Raw genomic sequence first — 13,255 nt, 5'->3', positions numbered from 1 at the left:
AGGGGTTCTATGGTTCCTATGGGGGCTTTTGGCAAAGTTTTGGGGCGTATCTGGCACAAGTTGTCAGTCTTTAACAATGGCAATAGACGCTCACAATAGCTGAGCCTTTCACTCCGCCTCTCCTCCATCTCTTCAATTTCTCATCTTATCCTCTTGGCACCCGTCGTTGCCCCTCTAGTTCTCTTTCTTATCCCCTTTGCACACATTCAACCCCCCCATCCTCTACTGAGCATTCATCGTAACTTTGCCGCCATGCTTTCCTCCCACCCAAAATTCTCCCCCCTTCTCACTTTTTGTAAGAATCTCGACATCCCTTTCTCCCCTGGGGAAACTGTCTAGGTTGCGTTGTTTCTTTGTTTCCTTTTTTTTTTTAGTTATCTCTCTCTCAAATGCCAAAAAAAAATGTAAGTAAATTTTTCAGGGACAACATAATAATAATGAATAATGAATTGAAAAACATGCAAAAATAAAATATTATATACATTTCTGTCAGAAGACTTATTCTGACCCAATTGGTTTACTTCAGAATAATGCAACATTACTTTACTAATTTAATATATCCAATTTAGACTTTAACAGTTGTCTTTCTACTTAGACTTTTTACTTCCTGTGGGCGTATTTTTTTCATCAATCTGCATTTTTGAATAATTTTAGACCCGTATAAGCACTTTGTTGCCATATATGTATTTTTTATTAATTCACACGGATCTGATTCCATTCTAGGATTGTCCACTTCAATTAGTTTTTTTTACTTTTCACGCCGGCAGTTAGGAAGAAAAAATGGTCAGTTGAATGTTCAAATACAGCTTTGTTAATTTCTGAGCATGTATTTTCCGCACTATAAAGCGCACCAGTTTATAAGGTGCACCTTCAACGCATAATCTATCTTGAAATTTGTTTCATATATAAAGCGCATTGGATTATAACATGCAGTAGTAGTGGTCGTGGTGCTAATGGTAATGATAGTCATTAGGGGATTGTGTTATACATCCACTAGATCAAGGGTGTCAGACTCGGGTTGGTTCGCGGGCCGCGTTAACGTCAACTCGATTTCATGTGGGTCGGACCATTTTAGATATGATATTTCGATATTTTCTAAATAAATGGATTAGAAGAACTGGATTAAAAGTCCTGAATATTCCGTTTTTTTATAGATCTAAAAACGTGGTTATTTGAGCTTTTTTTCTTTGTAAGCGAAAATCTCTTTTAATCATTATTTTCTATTTTAAAGTGGAAAACAGAAAATATTTGTATATATTTTTAGATTTTACAAAATGGTTTTTGAACTAAAAACAAAGAAAATATGGATTAAAAAATTTGCAATTATTGATTTAAAAGGGGGAAATCAGGAAATATAATATAAGTCTATATCTATCATTTTAATTTGATCCTAAAACAGAAAGTCGGCACTCATGATTTACTTTCCCGGGCCACACAAAATGATGCAGCAGGCCAGATTTGGCCCCTGGGCCGCCACTTTGACACCTGTGCACTAGATGGAGCTGTAGTAGTAGTGGTTAGGAGTTGTTTTATGCATCAACTAGATCAGGGGTAGGGAACCTATGGCTCGGGAGCCACATATGGCTCTTTTGATGGGTGCATATGGCTCTCCACTAACCTGTGAGGTAAACTATGGAAACTGCTGGTGAGAAAGTGCAGGAATAGGAGCGTTACGTTGGTATTATGGCATTGACACTACCCCAGCGCCTTATAATCATTTTTTTTTTCATTACACTCTTTTGCATGGATTTTCTCATTGATATCCATTGATCAAAAGAATTCAAAGACTTTTTGTACTTTAAAAGTGGTGAAATGACTAAAAAAGGCACACATTTTCATGTATGTTGACTTTTAAATTCGGTGCATGGCTCTCAACATTTAAAAAATATGAATTGTTTATGGCTCTTTCCATCAAAAAGGTTCCCGACCCCTGAACTAGATGGAGCTGTGCTAAAGGGAATTTCATACATTGATGAACAAAATTTATCCATATATAACGCGCACCGGATTATAAATCGCACTGCACTTCAGTTGCGCCTCATAGTGCGGAAAATACGGTGCAGTAAATAACTCCTTTCCCCATTCAGCTGTCTATCAACTCCTCTAAAACCCAAGAGGGTGCTCTATTCCTCTATTTTCCATTAAAGCTGCAAACACATACGCTTGCACCCCTTTTGCACCTTTAAATAAACCCGTTGCACATTGAGTGTCCATCTTTCCTGTCGTATGTGAAGCAGCCAAGACAGGCTGAATTAAACAGAAAACAGACGATAATAGAAACAGACACAACTGAGAGACAAGAGTCAAGGGCAGGACGCTGAGAGACAAAAGAGAGAGGGGACGGATAGATGGATGAGAGAGTGTTGGGAAAAGAAGTACTTGGAAAAACAAGAGAGGATCGGCAAGGACGGGACAAAGAAAAAAAAGATGGAAGGAAATAAAGAGAAAGAATAACATAGATATCAGATAGTAGGTATAGTTACCGTACAAGCATCTTTATACACTGTTCTTTTGTGTTTTTGTGAGTGCGGAGGCTTTTGTATGGGAAATCTTCTCCGTGTTTTGGAGGAAACGGGCTGTTGTGTCTCGCTACTTATCAACTTGTGAGTGTCTTTGGCTACCATTGGAAAAAAACACAGGCCGGCTGATGAAAATCACATATGAGACTTTTTCTTCAAGGATAAGATATGCTCTGGTGAGCAGAGTAGTAAAGTTGTTGAGAAGGATTTAGCAAAAAAAGTGGGAATCATTTATTCCGTCCTTAACTTCATTTGAATAGTTTGCAATATTACACTAAAAAGAGTGTTCAATATTTTGGTGTTGTTTTTTTTTTCTCGGCAGCCTACTTTCTGCTTTGTACAAGATGGATGTGTGATTCAGTCATATTTAAACGCCTTTTTTGTGTCAGTTGGAGTACTCAAGTGTCTATAATGACTTAATTTTTAGGCAATTAAAAAAAAGTCATGCTACTTCAGTTACAAAAGGATAACCGCTATGCTCCAACATCAACAAAATACCTACCCCAGAAAAATATGATCAGTCGGCATTTTGACATTCTAAAAGTATAGCAAATTTAGAGTAGACAACTGGATAAGACTAACAATAATACTGCCTAGGAATATAAATTGGCAGAAATGAATCTGCAGTGATTTATTGAATCTTTGTGGCGGACAAGTTCCTTCTGAACTTTAAAGCAATTAATTTATATCCTTTTTTAGCAAAATGTACGTATCTAACCTGGTCATTTTCACTTCATTCTGTCTATAAAACATCCACAAATTCAATTTTGAGAGCATGGATGTGGAAAAAGGGACAGATTTACAAAATTCTCCTGACAATTGAGCGTTCAAGAGAGTAAAATAATAATATTAATGATAATTAATATTAAAAAAAATATATATATATTTTTATACTAATTTATATCAAATTTATATTTAAATATATAAATATTTATTATAAATTAAATAATTAATTAATTAAATAACAAATAGTTAATTTTAATTTGAAAAATTAAATTGTTAAAATTAATTAAATATATATTTATTATATTCTATATATATAATAAATAAATATGTATTTATATATCAAATGTATATAAAAATAATTTATAAATTAATATAAAAATAATAATAACATTTTATGACGAATTTGTTCTTAAACTGTTTCACTAACTTTAAAATCGTTAATAATGCTTAAAAATAACACATGCAAACATGATAAAAATCTGTGCACTGCTTTCGACAGGGAAATCCCTCACAAAATTAACAAATTGTATTGTATTTAAAAAACTAAACAATCAGAGGATAATAAATTAGGATTTTTTTATCTCTTAGAAAAACAACTGCGCTAAGCTCCTTGTTTTTAATGAAAACTACTACTACGTTTATTGGTTGTCATAAACGGAGAAGGCGTGAATATGCTGGACCCCATTGCAGTAGGTTTCTCCCACGTCGATAAAGAATTTTTCAACACATACAGTAACATTAGTGTGTGTGTGTTGTGTTTTTGTATGCACAGTTGCACCAACTATGCGCTCGTTTCCCACGGAGCGCCGCGAATGAATTTGGGCTGTGAGTGCAGGGCTTATCTGCCTGTCATATCATAACAGTCTGCAGCATGTGGAAATGCAAGTGGTATGTGTGGACGACCCCGACGCAGCACCCGCAATGGACGTGCGTTACATGTAGAAAATTCCAAACATGTTCCCTGTGACAACATGTAGGGGTTAAGATCATTTACAATCCTTTCTTCTGGTTCCTGACGAGATCATAGGCAACATAATTGCCCATTGAACTCGATCCACAAAGCATGAAGTTGTAGGGGATCGTTTTACGTGCTATTTCTTTCTGTTATACTTTCAAACTGATTCCAGTCATTTGGACAGGGGTCAGATATTTTGAAGAAGAACTTTTGGGATGTGGAGCCCAGTCCTGCTTTGCTCTTCTTTGGTTTTTCTCCATGTACTCAAATTTCCCATCACATCCATAAAACAGGCCAGTGTAATAATAATAATAATAGGACATAGACCCTGTCATCATCATCAACAACAAAAGCCTAATTGTCACCACACCCAGGAACTGTGTATGACGAAATTGGTAGTGCTTCTCCATAAGGTGCGTTTTCTCAGCAAAAGACCCAAATAAGTGATAATTTTGGACTCGTAATTTGGCATTCTGCCGTTATGGATACATCGCATCACCCTCCTGAGTGGATCACTTACCTCTCACTGTCTTTCGCTTACCTTCAGTCAGCCAGTAGGAGGCAGATCACCGCCCAAACGTCTTTTCATATTACCTCACCCCGAAGTTATTACACAGAAGGGATTGTATGTTGTGTTACCGCAAGTTTAGAGTCCTGATGGATCTGTCCTTAAGCCTATTTGTTCATACTTTGTGGGACCTATAGCATCTGCCAGAGGGCAGCAGCTGGAACAGATTGTGACCAGGGTGGTATGGGTCCCCGATACCAGGGTGGTATGGGTCCCCGATGATGTTCCTGGCTCTGCTGAGGTAACGAGGGCTGGCAATGTCTTCCAGTGAGGGCAGAGAGCAGCCGACGATCTTCTGGGCAGTGTTGATCACTTTAAAATGGCAGTACTAAATGGCAGTGTAAATGGTGGTCCAAATGTTAAAAAGCCAGGATTTAGACATTGTTTAAAGCTACGTTCTCAATCAGAATAGTATCACAATACTTCGAATTTTAGATGGCCACCATTTTTTTCTCCTCTTAGTCCGACACAAAGGAATTGCGCAAGTTTAGAAACAATATTACACCGACAAGAAGAATGTTTGTCTTTGAAAATAATTGAGTGGCTACATTCAAATTACGCTTAATTGACTTCCGCTAAGGGGTCTGGATATTTTAGCCTGTGGGACACTGGAGGAAGCTGATTAATGTTGCAGGCCGAGCAGAACGCGGCTTTGCTGAGTGCAAAAACGCAGGTGGAGTAGTTTGGTTAGGCCACTGACAAAGCCTTCCAGATGGCTTTCGAAAATATTTAGCCATACTAGCCAATGTCGTAGCATGGAGAAGCATTTGCAAGAATGTCTCGCATACCTTTTCCGTTCATTAGAATGGCCTATCAATAATTCTTTGAAAAAACAACAACCCGTGTAGACCAAATGAACACTTATTTGGGGAAAGTCATGCAAAGGTTCTAGAACTAGACATTTATGTTAATCATTTTGCTTGGTCTTGGTAATCCCTGGAACGGCTAGTGTCTGATTGACATGCCTCCAACACCTGTGTGAAATAAAACGTAGAGTAGTGTGCAAATGAGCAAAACTGGCCATATTTCAGCTGTTCAATTACTTTTGTCACTTCTATTCCCAGTCTTGCACCACAGGGGTGGTCATAACACCTCCTGCTATAAACCTCTTGGCCACTGGGCAGCTTATTATAGGTCGTAATGAAATATATGATTCTTTCTATAATTGTTCTTATTTGTATATGCCAATTACTGTTATTGTTTCGTTTAAAATAAATGCAGAACATTCTCCATAACCTCTTAAAATCACCTTTCCTTTTAAAAACACTCAACTGGAAACGCTACTGTTGGAACTGTAAAAACCGTTTAACAGCAAAATGCCACAATAATTCAAATGTGAACCAGTAACTGTCTGATTATTTTTGTACCACACGGCAGCATCTCAGCTTCAGTTAAATAGACAATATATGGCTATAATGATAACATTGCATCAATTCTGAGATTTGCAGGATGCTTTATAAATGCATTCAAATCAATTCCCGGAAATGGTATCTGTGCTTGGCTACGGCTTGGATACTCCAAATTCTTGGGAGTAAACGACTTAAGGTATTCTACTTTGTCTGTCCCCTGGATTTTTTTCACCATCATTCAGTGACGTGGACCACTGACTTGGTTCTGGTATCCAGTTGACCTCCAGGCCTGGGAGAGAGGCCCAGAACTGTCTGGCATTCATAGCTGAGCACAGGGAACACTTTGTCCTTCTCGCTTCATTCTTTCCTTCTTTTGTTTCTATTTTCTCTCACTTAGTTAGTTGGCTTTTCATGGATCGCTGCCTCGTAGCACATGGAGAGTAACTGAGACCTTTTACATCTAATAAGCACTGTTCGGGCCCGTTCCCTAAAGTAAAATGTCAGCCCTCCGCTTTTTATACGGTCACAAACACAGGTTGAGATAGTGCTTTGGTTGGCTTTTATACATGGTGTTTGATTGTAATGAGTTTTCATGTGATGTGGTATTAGGCAGTTGGGTAAATGTTGGCCTTTTCATGTCAATTTATTATTAAAGCTAGCGGTATTTTGAAATAGTGACAAACGCGCACATTCTGAAACTTTTTGAGTCTCACTGCGTCCACTTTGGATTTTTGGGGGGAGAATCAAAGATAAGGGCTGTCCGGAGGTCCAGTGGTTAGCACGTCTGCTTCACAATTCTGAGATCGATGGTTCTGTGCCTGGTGGGTTCAGACCTCTTTGAATGGATTCTGGGCCTGTGTGGGTTTTCTGCGGGTATTCCAGTTTCATCCCACATCCCAAAATCATGAATGCCGGGCTGATTAAATACTCTTAATTGCCCCTCGGTATGAGTGTGAGCGTGATTGGTTGTCTGCCTCCTTGTCCCTGTGATTGGCTGGTAACCAATTCAGGGTGTCCGCCACCTGCTTCCCATAGTTGGCTGAGATATGCTCCAGCACCCCTTGCGACCCTTGAGGAGAAGTGTTACAGAAAAGGAATGACTTCACGAAAAATGCAGTAAATATAAAGTAATTGTGAGTAATGGCTTAATAACTAATTGGACGACATGAAACACCAGTAATGTGCCGAGAAGGCCTTCTAAGCTTCAGTTAAAGTGTGAAAAAGAAAAAGGCAGTCCTTGATGATTTTGATGACTTTCACCAACATTTAATGGGTTCTTTGTTTGTCTTTCTGAGTAAATGATCCAGAACAAAGAGAACACAAGACCTTCTCTTCATTCACCCATAAAGAAATGAATTAAACAAAACCCAGGGATACACTGGTTTCATTGTCATCCATCTGCCAAGTGGAGGACCCCGTGCTTTACAATGCCATCTCCTAGAAAAGTTCAAAGATTCGAAAGCCGTGCACACACGTGTACTCGCCCCCCAGTACATCCCCCTCCCCCAAGTCTTTGCATTATTAAGGTTTCTGGCTGCCTCACAAATACTCAGTGTGTAAGGTCAGGTGGTTTTGTCATCGATTCAACTCTTTGCTCTGTTGGGCTGTAAAATTATTTGAGACGTTAATGAATATAACACACCTTATGCATTCTTATCTGCTTATGAAGATTGGGGCAGTCTAGATGCACCTGTTTGTGTTGTGTGTGTTTATGTATATTTATGTGCATGCCCCCACCCACAAATAGACAAATATTGCATATTTAGCCTCTTTTCATTCTTTTATTTGTATCTGGAAACGTTCCATCAATCTCCAAAGAACATTGTTGTAAATACAGCTTCTTCTTTTATTATTTATGTATTTTTTTTTTTTTTTATTCACACTGTATAGTAGATAGTGGTGCCTTGCAGTGTTTTGGTCAAGCAGGAAGCAGGAGCAGAATCCAATGACATCAATCATTAATGAGTGTGTGTGCATGTGCGAGTGGTTGTGTGAACTCTTTGAAGCGTATCATAACAGACCTTTTTTTAAGGCATCAATTATTGATGTGGATTGGAATCAAAGGATATAATCAATGCATTATCTCGTCATCATGATTGATCAGAAAATACTCCAAAAAGTGTCATCACTTATATTTTTGTTTCCTGAAACAGCTGCAAGTGGTTTTTTGAATGGCGTTTACACCAAATCCAGATACATATTCTAAAAGTAAATCACTATTAAAGCCACTACAGTTTTGGTTTTATATATATATAATTTGCAGAGAACATTTTTTGGTGCTTTTATGAAGTTCATATATTGATTTGAACACGCTTTCATGCTTGCCATATGGAGGAATTTCTTGGCTGACGTGTAAAGCATGTGGCATTTATATTACTCTGTAGTCTGCATTAACTGATGGAACGGAAGGACAAAGGTAAACTTGACCGTCGTCTCATATGCGAACGTTTAAAAGTGGTCGGATCCAAGGCAGAACAAAGGAAATAAAAGGCTAGGTGTAATTTAAGTGCGTGTTTATATGCCATGTGCATGAGATTGACATTATGTGAGCGCACTTGTGCGTGAGAGAGGGAGGCCCGACGTCAACATCGACAACAGCCTGTTGAGACCTGGGTAGAGGTGAGCCACGTTAAAAGGGGCCTCGAACAAACACAGAATAAGTAATTAAAATAGGGAGGTACAGATTATACAGGGTTTGTATTTGGTGTGATGTTAAAGATGTTTGGACACAATCCAAGCAACAATGATTGGATGTTTACACGACGGCTATCAATGTGTTTGGATGCGTACATGAGTTTCCATCTTTGTTTCAGAAATAAATTTGAGGAAAAGAGTAAGGAAACATTTGATTTAAGGACAATTATCTGCTAATAGAGCCAGAAAATTTGACTTGATGAGATATCTAAAAAGAAAAAAAATCATATCTCTAGCCTCAACCACACAAAAATATTGCCACTTATGAAATGAATGGATGTTTGACACCCTTGTGAGGATAAGGGTTATGCAAAATAAGTGAATTTCCAGTGCAAAAATGCTCATGAAAACATTCTGACAGGATAAACTGGTTGCAACTGGTAATCAGTTGATCATTTAACGAGTAAATGTGACGAAATATGGTATGAAATAATTTTTGTGTTTGTGTGTGGACCTTTGTTTAAATAACACGTATTTTCTTTGTTTAAATAGCCTTTAATAAAAAAAATAAAAATAAGACACGCAATCCATTTTAAGGTAAATTAAAGTTTATCTATTTTTTTTCAGTGTTGAGTCAATACTATTTAAAAAAAATCTATTTGAAAATTACGAGGTAAAAGAACGTGCAATATACAAAAGGGTTTTGCAGCCTTGATGAGGGTCAAAGTGTGACATGCTAAAGTGTTTAATTTACACCCCATTAACGATCTCTTGAAGTTATAAAAAGAAAAGATAAAATAAGTTATGACCGTATATATATGGGTGTAATTGTATATTATGGGTTTTTGTGTTGATAAAGATATCATTAAAGTTGGATTGAGGAAGCAACAACGAATCACTATTGTGATTATTTCTCCCTGTGTTTCAAGTGAAAATACAGGGTGTAACAAAAGCTTAAAAAGAATAAAAGGGCCGTATGCTAATTTATCCTAAACTACTAAAGGCAAAAGAAAGATGGATAAAAGTAACAAAGCCCTCAAAAAGACTGATGGGGGATTTAAAGGGGGCTGAGTAATTTCAGATAACGGAGAGGAAGCCAAATGAAGAAAAGAAATCCACAGGCTTCTTTGAGGAAAGGTTAGCGATGTCCGGGGACAGAAGGGCAGGGTCAAGCGCATGTGTGGGTGTGTGAGTAAGTGAGTGTGCATGCCTGCCTCAAACAGCGTGATAGAGAAGCACAAAGAGACAAAGACCTTCCCAATTTGGTTTTATGAATTCAAACTTCCTGCGTGTGTGTCCTGGGATAATGTAGGCGTACCAAAAATCAATACCCGATGAATTAATTATGGGCAAAACAGGACGAGCTTGTGAGGAGAGGCCAGGCTGCGATCCACCCGTCAATTCTTTGATTCAAGGCACTCTTATTTACCAAAGTCCTTACATGCTCAATTTGTAAGAATAAGCCGTTAAGTGGGTCTTAATGCACAAATCCATTTTTTTTTTACCATATCCCATCTTTTTGTTCGACATTTTTTCTTATAACAGCGCAAAAAAGGGCTGCACAAGTGTAGCAAAGAATTTATAGCACATCACATCAATGTGTTGAATAATGTGACCCACATGTGCAGATGTCGAAAAAAATGTCACAAGGAAGCAGGGTAATCATGCTAGCATAACATAATTAGCATGCATGGTTGTGATTTTGCTGTCCAAGGACTTATCTTAACATTTTTGAGCACTAGTAAAAGCTGAAAGATTGAGTTTGAAAATCTGAATCAATGTATTTTGGCCCATTAAGACCACCAAGCAAGGACCTCACTCAGGTGAGGTAAAAGCAAAAAAAATGCAATTGGGTCATTGTTCCCTCTAATTTTTTGTTTGTCTGGGCAGAAAGACAACCTCCCTGAGCACACTGAGTACCGGTGTGAGCAACATCATCATTGCTCGCTATGGGCACACACCAGTATCACACCTGCCATAAGCAGGTGTATGTCTACTACACATAAATGATTTAGTAATAATAAAGTGTAATGATTAATATCTATGAATGGGCGGCCCGGCGGATGAGTGGTTCGCGCGTCGGCCTCACAGCTAAAAAAAAAAATATTGGAATTTTATTTTGTGCGCTCCATATGATTTGCTGTGCGCAGAGAAGACGAGAGTAGTGCGCAATTGCGCGCATCTTAGAGGGAACATTGAATTGGGTCACTTCCGCCTGAAATGTAAACATAGCCTTATTTATCATTGCATTTTTTCATGTGATTTTTCTAAAGAGGTTTGTGGGCCTAACAACTAACTTTCATCGTACCTCGAGCATGTTTTAACATGAAACAAGTATACGCCCACCCCCACACAAAAAACAGAACATAAAAAAATTACCATTCAAATTCCTATTAACAGGCCATTTAGGGTCTTTAGCACTTTTTTTGAGAATGTGGGAGTAAGCTGGAGTACCTGGAAACAATCTAACATGATGTTCCTATTGATATATCTTCATTTGTTCTTATGGAGGAATTTCATTGAAACTACAAGTATATCAAACAGTTGTTGAAGGTCGAGGATCTAGTTAAGAACATTTTAAAAGATACGAGTTTGAAATCAATTTCTATGGTGGTAAATGGTGCATTCCACAAAAAGACAGCAAAAGAGCCACTTCACCTCTGGACTGCAACAGCAGTTGAGTGGCACTCGGACAGATCTGTTTTCAGTCCATATTGAGCTGTTAAAGGATTCTAGTCTTAAGGGCTGTTTATAGAAACTCTCTTAGGGTTGTTGAAAGTATTTTGGTGCCTGAAAATGTTAACCTGTTAAAAGTGTTGGCAGCGTGTTATCAAATATACTTGAGTTTGTCGAAAAAACGTAGGTGTGGACCAGACCTGGGCAATCCGGTCCTCGAGGGCCGCTGTGGGTGCAGGTTTTTGTTCCAACCGATCTAGCACAGACAGTTTAACTAGTAATTCGATTTCTGATGAAACAAGAAGCACCTGACTGCAATCCACTGATTGCGCTTTTAAGATACAGTGATACCTCGACATACGATCTTAATCCGTTCCGGGACTGAGATCGTATGTCGAGCTTTTCGTAACTCGAGCGAACGTTTCCCATTGAAATGAACTAAAAACAAATTAATTTGTTCCAACCCTCTGAAAAAACACCAAAAACAGGATATCGGATTGGAAAAAGTGTTTTGTTTCTTCTAATCCGCCATCTATTAACAAAGTAACACATAACTAGTGGTTTAATAGTAATAAAATGTGTTTAATATAACTAAAATTGGGCGGATTTCGCCGACGGGAGAGAGAGACGCACAGAGGGGGCGGGTCGGGGTTTCGGGGGGACTTTCCACGACAACGCACTCGTAACAGAACAAACAAATTTAAATGAACTTGGATTAATATATACAGACACACTCAAACATACGTTTAATGTAACTTTACACAAAACTGAATTCTAATTTTGTTTTACATTTTTATACCTTCTGGGCGGGTTAGCTGTTTGCTACCCTCACGTTCGCTATCGATGGGCTGGAAAATGATGCAAACAAATGTTCTCACAATAGGATAACCCACGACCACTTGCCAACGAGAAGTAGTCTTGAATGAGCGATCGCGGGAGCAAGCAGGCTAATGAAGGAATAACAGCCTACCCACATATTGATTGTGGGTAATGAAGTTTTTATTCTGAGAAAGGGTGCCAAAACAGTGCCATTGGCTATCGGTGTTGTGTGCACGAGTATACTTCATTATCAGTGCTCGTAGATATATGTTATACACGAAAGAGATGCGCCAAAAAAAAGACAGTGCGCTACAATGATAAACAGCATCTCATGTCATGGCCACCTGGATTGGTCGCATCTTGAAATTTTGATCGTATCTAGGGCGAATATTTCGATCGAAATTTTCATCGTACCTCGAGCATGTCGTAGGTTGAGGTACCATTGTACCAGATTGGTGGAAAGGTTTCCTCTTATGGGTTGGAATGAAAACATACACCCACTGCGGCCCTTTGTGGAATTAATTGCCCAGGTCTGGTGTAGAGAAAGGATGGGGAAAACTAGACACTAATTTCATTGTTTTTTTTTACACCTAAATCCTGAAGGTGGGATTTAAGTGGGAATGGGACTTTGGATGAGATTGAGAGAAGAAGAAAAAGGTGGAGAAAAGAGAGTGCAAGAGAGCAGGGAGCCGCTCCTGTGTGACGTTCTAACCCCCTCCTTTCTTTAACAGGAAGGACAGAGAGGAGCGTAATCACCCTTGCTCTTCCAGTGCAGGACTTCGGGAATTCCGGGAGCCTCATAGTTGTAATGACTCGTATAAAGGCACATTCTATCCTATCCATCTGAAAAAAATACAAGGACCGTGACAGAGGAGAATAGTAGAGAGTTCAAGAGAAGATTTAGAGTAGATCTTCCCTTACCTGGAGGAGTATTTGGCCATGACGACACCTGCCAGAGAGAATCAGCACGGCTGATGACACAAGGTAAGACCCACCTTTACTCCTGCTT

At 38.6% G+C, this 13,255-nt stretch overlaps 1 protein-coding gene across 1 annotated transcript in view; it reads left to right on the top strand.

Annotated features, from left to right (window-relative positions):
• sema3b (sema domain, immunoglobulin domain (Ig), short basic domain, secreted, (semaphorin) 3B) overlaps window positions 1-13,255 on the top strand; it is a 108,290-nt gene that overhangs the window by 34,107 nt on the left and 60,928 nt on the right. Inside the window, exon 2 of the mRNA XM_077609979.1 lies at window positions 12,978-13,230. The gene's annotated coding sequence lies outside the window, so the exon portion shown is untranslated. The remainder of the gene's footprint in view (window positions 1-12,977; window positions 13,231-13,255) is intronic.

Source organism: Stigmatopora argus, chromosome 1 (genome assembly GCF_051989625.1).
Source record: "Stigmatopora argus isolate UIUO_Sarg chromosome 1, RoL_Sarg_1.0, whole genome shotgun sequence".
Lineage (NCBI taxonomy): Eukaryota > Metazoa > Chordata > Actinopteri > Syngnathiformes > Syngnathidae > Stigmatopora > Stigmatopora argus.
This window is presented reverse-complemented; position numbering and strand designations above follow the sequence as displayed.